The sequence below is a fragment of the Gekko japonicus genome, unplaced genomic scaffold, assembly GCF_001447785.1.
Source record: "Gekko japonicus isolate JY-2015 unplaced genomic scaffold, Gekko_japonicus_V1.1 scaffold532, whole genome shotgun sequence".
Lineage (NCBI taxonomy): Eukaryota > Metazoa > Chordata > Lepidosauria > Squamata > Gekkonidae > Gekko > Gekko japonicus.
The window spans coordinates 543566-556098 of NW_015164198.1; positions in this window are offsets into that span (position 1 = coordinate 543566).

Below are 12533 nucleotides of genomic sequence, written 5' to 3' on the forward strand. Positions count from 1 at the left end.
ACCGGGCGTTCTATCGTGCAGCCGTGCGTTATTTTGCTCCGGGGCAAACAGCCACGCTCCCCCCCCCCGGCATTTTCTTGCCCGTGTGACAGGCCAATAATATGTTTTTGTGAGATGTTTGAGAACTGGCTAGGTGGAGAGTAGTAGTAGGAATTAATGTTGCTGAGAGCTTCCCAGAGATTCCTCAGGAGGATTGGACTTCCCTATGCTTCACTGCAGCTTTCCCACCCCTTCCATGACTAATATTTACAACAGACCATTAGTCAGGGTTGCCAGCCTCCAGGTGGGGCCTGGGGATCTCCCGCTTTTACAACTGATCCCCGGCTGACAGAGATTAGCTCCCCTGGAGAAAATGGCTGCTTTGAAGGGGGGACTCTATGGCATTGTATTATGTTGAGGCCTCTCTCCTCCCCAAACCACGCCCTCTCCTGGCTCCACCCCCAAAGTCTCCAGGTATTTTCCAACCCAGACTTGGCAACCCTACCATTAGTAAGCAGGCTGCTTGCATAGTGACACTTTGCATGGATAAGGGCAATGGAAGAGCATTCGAGGTAGCATCTGAGGAGTTAGGAGATGAAGTAAGTGGCCAACAAAATAGGATTTTCAAACTAGCACTGTTTTGATGTTTGTCTGTGACACTATATGAGGTTGCGGTGGTCAAACGCTGGTTGAAACGTATTGTGGCTTGCAGTTGTGATGTCTGAAGGCAGCCCAGAATCTCCAGTCCTGTCTCCCCCTACAAGAAAACTGATCCAGCCAAAGGATCAATTCTCCAGCCAAGGCAGCCAAGCAGCTGGTAGGGATGACATGAGGAGGACAGCACCAGAGGTCATTTCAGGGGGATTGCGGGGGATCGCAGTTCCCCTGGGTGAGGTGCAGGGGAGCAGGGCACACGATGAAGCCCCGCCCCTTCTTCCGGCCACCCCCTTCTTCCAGCCTCATTCTGTTGCAGAAGGAGGAAGAAGCAGGAAGGTAAGTTGGCGTCCTCCCCCTCTGCCTGGCCGAGGCCAGTCCACGTGGCCTCCGCAAGGACTCCCAGCCCCATCCAGGAGCTTCCCCTAGGTAGCTGTGTTAGTCTGTTGCTGCAAAATAGTCCAAGAGTTCAAATAGCACCTTTAAGACTAACAAATAGCACCTTTAAGACTAACCTTTAAGACTAAGACTGAGTGGTGGGTGTGGCCTTATGACACACTTCCGGTGATGGCAGGGGGTGTGGCATATACTAATGAGTTATGCTAATGAATTCCCCTAGCTCTTTTTCTACGAAACGACCCCTGGACAGCACCAATACAACGCAGGGTCTTGGCTTCCTCCCAGCCATCAGCATTGCAGAAGGATGGAATGGGTATTCCTTCCATGGAGTGACCAAATACCTTGACCCAATCCTTGAAACTATTTCTGTATGTTCCTGCTTAGGGAAGTGGGAAATCATGAAACAATACCCTTGCCAGCAATTCTCATTATATTAAGCTGTCTGTACACAGCTGCGAAAGATTCTCTCTCTGCCAACAGGCCTGATATTAAAACAAAATTAATAATAAATGGCTTGAATCATTGGCTCACAAGCGCCTTCCCACAAAGGACATCAAGAGCAATTATTTAATCTTACTTATTGAGGTTTCCCTCCCCACCCTCAAATGTATAAATACAGTTCTTATATATATTTCTGTGGCTTCCTGATTCTTTTATCGCCTGCTGAAAAGCAACTATACAGCTTTCCCTTTGCCACCAACTGCTTCCTAGAGAGCGACAAGTGAACCCATTTTTAATATTTCTGTATACCTGTTATTAGACGAAATGATTCTTTGTCATGAAGAATAGCAAGAATTCTTGGATAGGCCAAGCAATGGCAATTATGGGCAAAATGCCAGACGTAACCACTAATTAAAGTGTCTTATATCAATCTTGTAAGATAAGCACAGTGTACCACTGGAAAGGAAAAGATAGGCCAGAAATCATTAGGAAAGTAGGACTTGGTTTAAATCCTCCTATTGCATACCTTGTGATTTTTTAAAAAAATAATAACAACATCAGATGGCTGTATAAGAAACTAGGAAGAACTCTATGAGATCACACCAAGGAAAAGATAGGCCAGTGGGTTTTTGTTTTTGTTTCTTCACAGTGGCTGCTGGGAAGCTTTATAAGCCACAACCTTCGTATTTGTCTCCAGAATCCAATGTAAACTACCATTAGACCTGAAGATTCATGCCTTTCATGAAATCACAGATGGACCTATAAGCCATGCATTTGTGGTATGTCTCTCTATCATTTGAAATGTGGTATTGGAGGAGAGTTTTGCAAGCACCTTGGGCCGCCAACAAGACATAAAGATCTAAATCATATCAAGCCTGAACTCTCCATAGTGGCTATGGCCCCTGCCACACAGGGGGAGGGGAAGCATGGGCAAAGTGCGGCTTTTGAAAGCCGCAACAAAAGAGACATGCGGCGGCAGGATCACATAGATCCCCTGAGCCGCCACGCAGTGCCTCCCCGGCACGATCAGATGCCGGGGGGAAGCCACTGAAGGAAGAGCGCGGGAGCCGAACTGCACGTGTGCGCATGCGCAGTTCGACCGGGAGCCTGGATTGCTCCAGACGACGGGTGCGCCGGCAATCCCATGGCTGCGCTTGATGCGGCGTTCCAGGTAAGTCCTCTTCTGTAGTTGGTTCTTTTTTGCAGCAGGTTTTCCGGCTTTAGGGACGGATCGGGGACGGGTGCGCGGTGCTTCCCAGATGTTGTGGTGAGATAGCGCCCATTTTCTGCACCCCCGATCCGTCCCTCTCCCGGGCCAAAACCTTCCGTGTGACCGTGGCCTAAGATGACTAAACTGAGACTGTTGTATTTTGGTCACCCTAAGAGAGGATAAGACTCACTGGAAAAGGCAACAGGGCTAGGAAAAGTTGAAGGCAGCAGGAAAAGAGGAAGACCCAACATGATATGGGCTGACTCAAGAAAAGAAGCCACAGCCTTTAGTTTGTAAGGACTGAGTGAAGCTGTTATAACAGGGCATTTTGGATGCCATTAATTCATAGGGTAGCCAGAAGCAACTTGATGGGACCTAACACATACTCTCTATCAACAGAGAGACAGAAGGGGGAGTGGCATGGAGGCCAACACATTTATTCCTGAGGTGGAAGTCCAGCAAATTTGCAGTTCCTGCTCAGACAACAGGGATTTTGACCATAAGCTAAAGTTGTGACGAGAAATGATTTCTCAAAGGGGTTCTGCACATCTTTTGACTGCTAACAAATTCTACATAGAGTGTAATTTGCAGGTTACTGCTTGGGCAGACAATCTAAGGAAGCTGTCTTTTTTGAGCAAAGCCAAAAGGCTTTTGATAGACCTTACATTCAGTTTCCCACCAGCCTCCATGTCCACCATCCTCCTTACATGCTGTGGTGAACAGATCTCTAATTGTCCTCTTACAGCTGGGGGGAAAGGATGGCTGGGAAGTGAATACAGAAAGAGGGAGGGAGGCTGAATGGCTGCATCCTTATCTTCCTTGGATCTCATTGCAGGGATCTGATACCTCAGTTCATGCACCTAACCTCAGTCATAGGGGTTGCTGCAAAGATGAAGAGCAGCTGCACTCTTTGGAATGAAAAATACTAGATTTGTGCTTCCAGTTGAACTGTGTGCTTATAATTGGCTGTGGAAAGTGCCATCAGGTTGCAGGGAACTTACGCAGACCCCCTGTAGGCTTTTCAAGGGATTGCCATTTCCTGCCTCTGCTTAGCAAGCTTGGACTTCCTTGGTGGTCTCCCATCTGAGTACTAAACAGGGCTGACCCCGCTGAGCTTCCGAAATCTGACAAGACCTAGCTAGAATGGGACATCCAGGTCAGGGTAATGCTTATGACTGCCCTTGGGAAAATTAGGACTGTGATCAAGGCCTGCTAGAAAGCAAATGAAAGCAGCCTCCAAGATTTACGAAATCTATAAAAAGAGTGCCTCATTTCAATACAGGAGCTAAATGATGGCTCTTTTGTCCAGCATAATGTACCATGTAGACAGTTCATTCCTCTTACCTCTCCTATATAATATGGTTACAGGATGATAAAATACCTCATACTTCTGTACAGAATAGCAACCTTTGTGATTTTGTCAAGAATGCTGTTTTCAAGCTCTTTGGCAGTGGAGACGACCGCAGCAATCCAACACAGTAGAATGTTCCTGCTTTGTCATCCAAGCTGTTTACTGTGCTGAAAGGCTTGCTGGTGCTGCTATCTGCAGGCTGCTGCCCAGTAAGGGATAGCAGGCAATTTTCAAAAAGAACACCTGGCAATTGTTATTGTCAGGTTCTTCTCAGTGGGCTCTGAGGGCTCGGTTTTTGACCTTTCGAATGATCCCATTAATCTATATGTGTCAGACACACAGCATTGCAAATATTTCCAGCTGAGCTTTAAATGAATAAAGACTTTGGCACCTTTTTTAAAAAACGAGCAAAAATATGAGCAAACAACCAATAGTAAGCTTGGCTAGCATTATAAAACTGTCAGTGGATCTATAAGCTTCCCAGCGCAGAAAGGATGCTATAAGCGGTGAACAAGACTTCTACCTGTAGTTCCTTTCTGGATCAGGAATCACATAGGGCATGTGTCATTTCCATTGTGGGGTCCTCACAACAAGCACCTGCAGCCAGATCACAACCATGCATACAACCTGCAGCACCAGTCTCTACCTCCTCTTCCTCCACATAGGTGATCTGCGTTGACAGTACTGACCATCTGTTTAGAGGCTGCATGTGCAACAGTGCGCAAAGATCTTTGGTTCAGAATTACTTTCAATACTTATAACACTATGGGGTTTTCACTCACTGCAAATTGCTATCCCTGCTGGATTCATTACACATCTAGCAAGATGGTACTTGGCTGGGTAAGACCTGATTTAAACATGAGCCTGGAGGAATAAACTTGCTCACCTACGTGGCTTTCCATGCAGTTGGCCTCACATTCAAATCTGCTTCTCAGACTTATCTTTCTTATCCTGAAAAGGGTATTGTTTTGCTAGTGCTGTGTTAACCTGGGCCATGGGTCCCTGTCGTGTGAGCATAGTACACAGAGCAGCTAAGGGCCCCAATGAAATATGAGGTTAGTCCTGTGGAACGCTCCAAAAGTTAGAGACTTTATTCATTCTCTAATTGAAACTGGTCCCCGAGTCACCCCCTGTTTCTTTTGGTTCAGACTCAGCTGTACATCAATTGCCATCGTTCACATGGATTTCAAATTCTATCAAGCTATCTCTAAGGCCCAGCACAATGGTCCTACTTCATGTGAATGCATTTCTGAATTATATCCATGGCCTTTTCAAAAGAATTAAAGAATCAACATACCAACAGCACTAAGCTGATAAATGTTTCCTTTGTAATCAATAGAGTATGGTGCTACTTACTTATATCTTGCCTTTTTCCCATCATGGAACATAAGGAGGCTTATTTTGGGTTTCTAGGAGGTCTCACATTCAGGCAAACTCCACCCATATATATTTAGCTCCAGCAAGGATCATACACCTTCCTGACATGCCCGTGAACCCTTTGTTCTCCAAGATACTGAATGCTAGCAGAGATCAATGGAGTACACCGTCTATGGAATTGCATTTTGCATTTGCTTCGAGGGGCAGGAGAGAGTTCTTCTGAAGCTCACCAGAAATGTCTTCTCATCTTTCTCTTCTGTCTCATACCTGTTGGTAAGTGTACGTATGTACTTTGGAAAAGACTTAAAACAACTTTTAAGGAGATCACAGGCTTGGATTCCATAGAGCATTGCCACAGGCAAAAGAGGGGGATTTACACCAATTCCATCCTCGCTCTGCAGACGTCCAGCTTTTCCCTCTGGCTGCTCCTGGGGTTCCCTCCCCTGTGCCCCAGGAGCAGTACTGGGGGGGTGGCGGCAAGAAATTTAAACTTCTGTGAACTTCATGGATGTAATTGTTTTCACCTGAAGAAATTTCCAGTGGGTCCAAACCACTGTGTTTTAGGGCTGAGAAGAAATTTCCCTCCAAGTTTGGCAGACCCTTTGTAGTGTGAGCAGGATGAGGCTCAGCTTATTTTCTGAAGCTGTCTTTTCTGCACCTTTCAATGAATTGGTCCTAGTCTCTCTGGGGCACATGACACAGTGAATTGGGTTAATCCATAATTGGGGTTGATAGCTATAATAGACTGCTATTGCTAAATCCAGATATAGGTTTGGCTTCTCAGACTGCTATTGCTAAATCCAGATATAGGTTTGGCTTCTCAGAGCAGTTGGTCCTTTTGATGCCTTCATTTAGAAGAGGAGGAGGAGGAGGAGGAGGAGGAGGAGGAGATTGGATTTATACCCGCCCTTCACTCAGAGTCTCAGAGCAGCTTACAGACTCCCTTTCCCATCCCCTCCCCACAACAGACACCCTGTGAGGTAGGTGGGGCTGAGAGAGCTCTCTCAAGAACTGCTCTTTTCAAGAACAGCTCTGACAGAACTATGGCTTGCCCAAGGTAATCCAGCAGCTGCAAGTGGAGGAGTGGGGAATCAAATCCGGTTCTCCCAGATTAGAGTACACACATTTAACCACTACACCAAGTGTAGTCCATTATAGGTAGACCATGTGCCTTTTCTACACAGATTTATAGCATGTTCTGCTTATTATATGATTGCCCCAACCTGGATGGCTCAGGCTAGCTCAATCTTGTCTGATCTCAGAAGCTATGCAGCATTGGCCCTGGTTAGTACTTAGATGGTAAACCACCAAGGAAATACAGGGTTGCTACACAGAGGCACACATTGGTTAACCACCTCTGAATATCTCTTGTCTTGAAACCCCCCTGGGGTCACCATAAGTCAACCGTGAGTTGATGGCAAAAAAGAAAGTCATAAGAAGAATAAAGTAAGAAACCATCCGTAATACTTACATTTAAAACTTGAAATACAAAGCCATGGATCACAAGCTTATTCTCAATTTCATACAAGGTTAAATGTACTGTTTTATTTCATGCCTCTTCTTGCTTGCTTACCCGTAATTGTCCATAATCATCTGCAAAGCTCCAAATAAAACAATACCCTGCTAAACTACCAATTACCACTATGCACTTGTCTCTAGTTTCATAACACAGACTTTTAGATGACGTCTTCTTAATGTGCTTGTTGCAGACATCCTACTAGGGTGCCAATCTGCAGGTGGTAGCTGGAGATCTCCCACTATTATGACTAATCTCCAGGTAACAGAGAACAGTTCACCTGGAGGAAATGGCTGCTTTGGAAATTCGGACTCTATGGCATTATTTTTTTAATTTTAATTTTATTTTTGAATTTATACCCCGCCCTCCCCGAAGGCTCAGGGCGGCTCACAAGGGGCAAAAATGCCCAAGTTAAAACATTAAAACAGTATAGAATAAAATAAAATACAACAATACAATTTACTAAAATATGCTTTCCGGTGCTCTAAAATTATTTAACTATAAAAGTACAAGATGGGATTCTAAAATTATTAACCAGCAACAGTAATAACAATAAATATAGCAGCAACAATATACGTCCGCACAGCGTTGACCTCTGCCAGGTACATCTCGCACCCCCAATAGTCCCCGCTCTGAGAATGGTCAATTTGCGGGTCAAGTGAGGGGGGCGTAGATAGAATGATGGTGACATAATGATGATGGCATAATGATGGTAGTGGCGGCGGCTCCTACACAAAAGCCTGGCGGAAGAGCTCCGTTTTGCAGGCCCTGCGGAACTGCACCAAGTCCCGCAGGGCCCGGATCTCTTCTGGGAGCTCATTCCACCAGGTAGGAGCCACCACCGAAAATGCCCTAGCCCTGGTAACCGCAAACTTGATGTTTCTGGGGCCTGGAATGTCCAGGAGATTTTGGTTCTGAAAAGTACTCAGAGACGTGGAGTGATTCAGCAAGAGTACTTTATTTAGAATAGAACAAGACGAGCAACGCTGGCTCGCAGGCTGGTTTATATGCGCTGTGAAACCCACCACCAAAACACACACCCTACTCCCTACTGGCTATTTACAGAAGCCGAGAGTCCCATAGGCTCTCGGCAGCGGACCTGGCCCTCTGATAGGTGCGGGCTAGGATCCGCTGGGCTATTGTTCTCAAGGAACGAAGCTTCAGGCTTTTGCACGACTGCATGGCCCAACGGTCGCGCACGTGGTTGAGGCGAGTACATTACAGGTTCCCCGACCGTAGTGCCCTTGGGGGAACATGCGGGGACAGGCGGTCCCTAAGGTAAGCCAGACCCTGACCATATAGGACTTTAAAGGTCAAAACCAGCACTTTGAAGAGAATCCGGTATGCCATTGGCAGCCAGTGCAGCGCTTTCGGTGCAGGCCGGATATGGTCCCGTCTAGTGAGACCCATCAACAGCCTGGCTGCAGCATTCTACACTAGCTGTAGCTTCCGAATTTATGACAAAGGCAGCCCCATGTAGATAGCGTTACAGTAGTCTAGCCTTGTGACCGTCGCATGGATCACTGTAGCCAGGTCATCACGGTCGAGGAAGGGAACCAACTGCCGCACCAGCCGAAGATGGTAAAAGGCCAATTTGGCAGTGGCTGCCACCTGGGCTTCCATCGTTAAGGAGGAGTCCAGGAGCACCCCCAAACTCCTAACCTCCGCCGCTGACACCAAAGGTCGGGAGCGGGAGCCTCAACCCCGAACTGGTCCAACTCAGGCCCAGGACCTCCGTCTTATGCCCAAACCCCGCTCTCCTGAAGCTCCACCCACAAAATCTCCAGGTATTTCCCAACCCGGAGTTGACAGCCCTACTTCCTATTGGAGTCTGATATGCCAATTCTAACCACATATTAAAGGTGCCCATTAATTCCACCTTAAGGTGCATCCCAAGCACCCCAGAAACACAGACTGATGCAAAAGAAAAATCCAGCCCAGGGTTTTGCCGGTACAACTCCCGCATTCATGGGTTGCTCTCATGATATTTCCCCATAGTTATATCCATGGACATTCTACATAAATGGATTTACAAATGTCTGAAGCATCCCTCAGTGTCCTTGGTCTCAGTTAAACCAGATTCCCCGCAAGTATGTTCAAAAGCACATTCTGGGTGCCTAGCCCTGTTTTATTAGAAAATAGGTACCATTATCCAATAACCTAGTGCCAAAGTTACAAGAAAATACATTGAGATAGCTGCTAGATGTGAGCATGATGGAAGAAAGAAGATATTCAGAGGAAAGCAATAAAAAAGATTAATGAGCAGAAAGGTCTAACTTATTCAACATATTAAATATATATACCCGTTTCATAAACATATATATGTGTAAGTGATAAGGAGAATACTGTAATATATGGAAATGATTGTTCCAAGTCAGTAAAGGCAGCATTTCTCACAGACTGATGGAACTTTGAAACAGGGTTTTTGTGGTAGGCAATGGACAGATAATGGTTCTTTCCAGATGTCTTGTTTTACAGTAACCATGAGCCAATATAAAGGTTTGAGATAGCTAGCTACCATCTACTGGTAAATGTTTCCTTTCTCTTCCTACTTTACTATTTAGAAAACTACTGTAAAAAGGATCCTCAGGACTGTGGCTATAGTATTTGAATAATTCCAAGTCAAAACTGCTTTCATTGTTTCATGTTCATTTCAATAAGCATTAGAAAGATCTTTCTCAATGCAATTCTTCTTTGTACCACTCTTATTCTTCTTTGACCTCAGAGCCTCATTCATTACACTGTTGTTTAATCATCTTGACCATGATGAGCCACATGACTGTGTCAATGAAATGATGAAACATCATGTGATATGACAAAATCATGGATACATGTAAACTAAACGGCTGTGGCAACCCACAAGAATCAAACCTAGCAGACATGTGAGTGAATGAGGCTGAGGTCAGTAAGAACAAAAGAAAAAAAAAAGAAAGAAAACAGAGTTGGGAGAAACAACTGTTAGAACTGTAATCCCCAACGTGGTGCCCATTGTCACTGCCCAGTTGCTTCTTCCCCAAAACATCTCTTTCCCAAATCAAACATTCAATCCTGGCTTTTCTCTACTTCATTGGAGTAGGAGCTGTTTCGGAAGATCCCAGAAGGCATCACCTTTATGCCTGAAAGAAGCACCCATTTGGAAACACCTGCCTCCATAATAAGATACAGGGCCCCCGGTCACACAGAGCATTAGCCACGCTAGAGGGACGGAAGATAGGCAGATTTTCCGGGTGCGATCTCACTGCCACATCTGGGAAGTGTAGAGGTCCCGTGGCTCACCCGAGGCTTCCCGCCGAAGATGTGCGGTAAAAAACTAGTACCTCGGAGGTACTAGTTTCCGGAAACCACGGGGCAAGGGCGAGTGTCTGATCGCGTTTGCGGTGGTAGTTCCAGCGCCTGCCCATGCCCCCTCGTATAAAGGTTTTTTTCCCTTCAACTGCCCATGGGATGCGCATGAGCACCCAACAGGGCATGCACACACTTTGGTGTCCGGAGAAAACAAACACCCATTTGCCGCGGCACACCGCTTCTTTGCCGCGGCACACCGCTTCTTTGCCGCGGCGCAGGATTGTGGTGTGCTCGGCACCTCCCCCCTACCACGGGACCTCCATGAGACCTCCACGGGACCTCCACAGTTCGTCTGCTGGCGCAACCGTGCGTTATTTTGCCCCGGGGCAAAAGGCCACCTCCCCCCCCCCCGTATTTTCCTGCCCGTGTGCCCGTGGCCTTGGTTTGGAATCTCCTGACATTTTGTGGAACCTTCCAGCATTTTTGGGTTGAACCAAGCTCCCATGACAGCCATTTTGTTGTGGTGCCCAGTGGTGGTGGTGAAAAGCACCATCAAGTCACAGCTTAGTTATGGTAACTCTGTAGAGTTTTCAAAGCAAGAGACATTCAGGTATGGTTTGCTGTTTTCTGCCTCCATGTCATGACCCTGGTACTCCTTGGTGATCTCCCATCCAAATACCAGCAAGGGCCAACCCTGCTTAGCTTCTGAAATCTGATGAGATCTGCCTAGCCTGGGCTATCACAGTCAAGGATGGCACACAGTACCTGTTCTCAAAAGTCTTAAAGTGCCTGTAGGCTGAATAAGGTTGTTTGGACTTCTGAGTTAGAAGGACAAATTAATGCTCCCAAGCAACAACAAAACAACTGGAATTTGTTTGACTTCATCTAATATGTGACCCTCAAAGCAAATATTGAAATTAAAGAATATTTGACCGGATCTTAGACTGGACTCATGCTCATTGAAATGTATTTTGCTTAATGAACCACAAATGCTACATTAAATAACTCAAGCAGTGGTAGTTTTTCACAGTTGTTATTAATTACAAAGTACTGGCAATAAAATGTATCAATGGTTATTATTCATTAACTGCCGCACACAACAGTTCCAGCTACTGCTCTCAAAATATCTCAGCTTGAATATTTGCATACACTAGAAATTTATCTTCCCTTTCCTCCTGCCAGTATGATCAATTATGACTTAAATCTCCTGAATTTCTCTGGATAAAACTGGCATCTAAGGGCTTGGTATGGTATCAATGCGCTTTTAAAATATGTCTATAATAGAGATTAGTGCCTCTTCTGTAATATTGTATGCACTGCATTTTGTTACATTTATTATACAAATTGAAATGCATAATAATATGCAGCTTAACATCCCATGAATATATTTTAGCATTCCCCAGCAGTAGTTAATATGCTAACCAACTTTACTGAAAGGCATACAGATGTGGAAGGAGTCTATCTAGGGACTTTAATTATCACCTTGTCAAATTCAAATTATTATCTTGTGAGTTCATTTCCATAAAGTATCCCCTTTACTGTTGGATGATTTAACATGTGTCTGCTTCTTATCTTATTTGTAGGCCAGCTCTGTCAGATCATGATGTTTACCATAACTGATTTTGTCACAAAAGGTTTTTGCAAACACTCCATTTGGGGAGGAGAGGAGTTTGTACAAAGTAAAGAAGAGCTGGCATGCACCAGCCATAAAGTTTCATAAATCAAGGGAAGAGTTCAACCACTTCTAAGTAGGATCAACTTGAGAGAAGGGGGGGGGGAATCAAAGGGCCCAAAAGAATGATTTACCAGACTGAAACCTGGATTCTGTCATTTTTCAGACTGGTAAATCATTTCAGGGTTGGGACTGGACTTCTTCCAAACTTTGGATCTGGGAGAGAAGGAGACAGTGTGTGCTAGGTCATATCACAGGATGGGGGGAAATGAAAGTTGACGTTATGGCCAATATAAAATCTTCAAAAGGGTTCTGTCTGCCAGGCAAAAATCTTTGGGCAAATATGTCACCAAAACCCATGATAAATGGGTCTAAAAATATTGTACTGATGCATGTGAACATAGCACTGAAGTCAGGTGAATTTCAAAGTAGGATTTAAACCCTTTTTTATCACTGGCAGTCTCAGTATGAGAGTGGTTGTACCTACAGTGAGATCCAAAGTATGACTTGAAGTATACCAGAAAAGCAAACACTTACCAGTTTACCTTTGCAAAGATGCTAACTACTATAGGAAAGCATTACAAATATTCACTTTTAAGCCCTGAGATATGCATCCCTTGACTATATTTAGAGCTCTCGATTCTGGGCT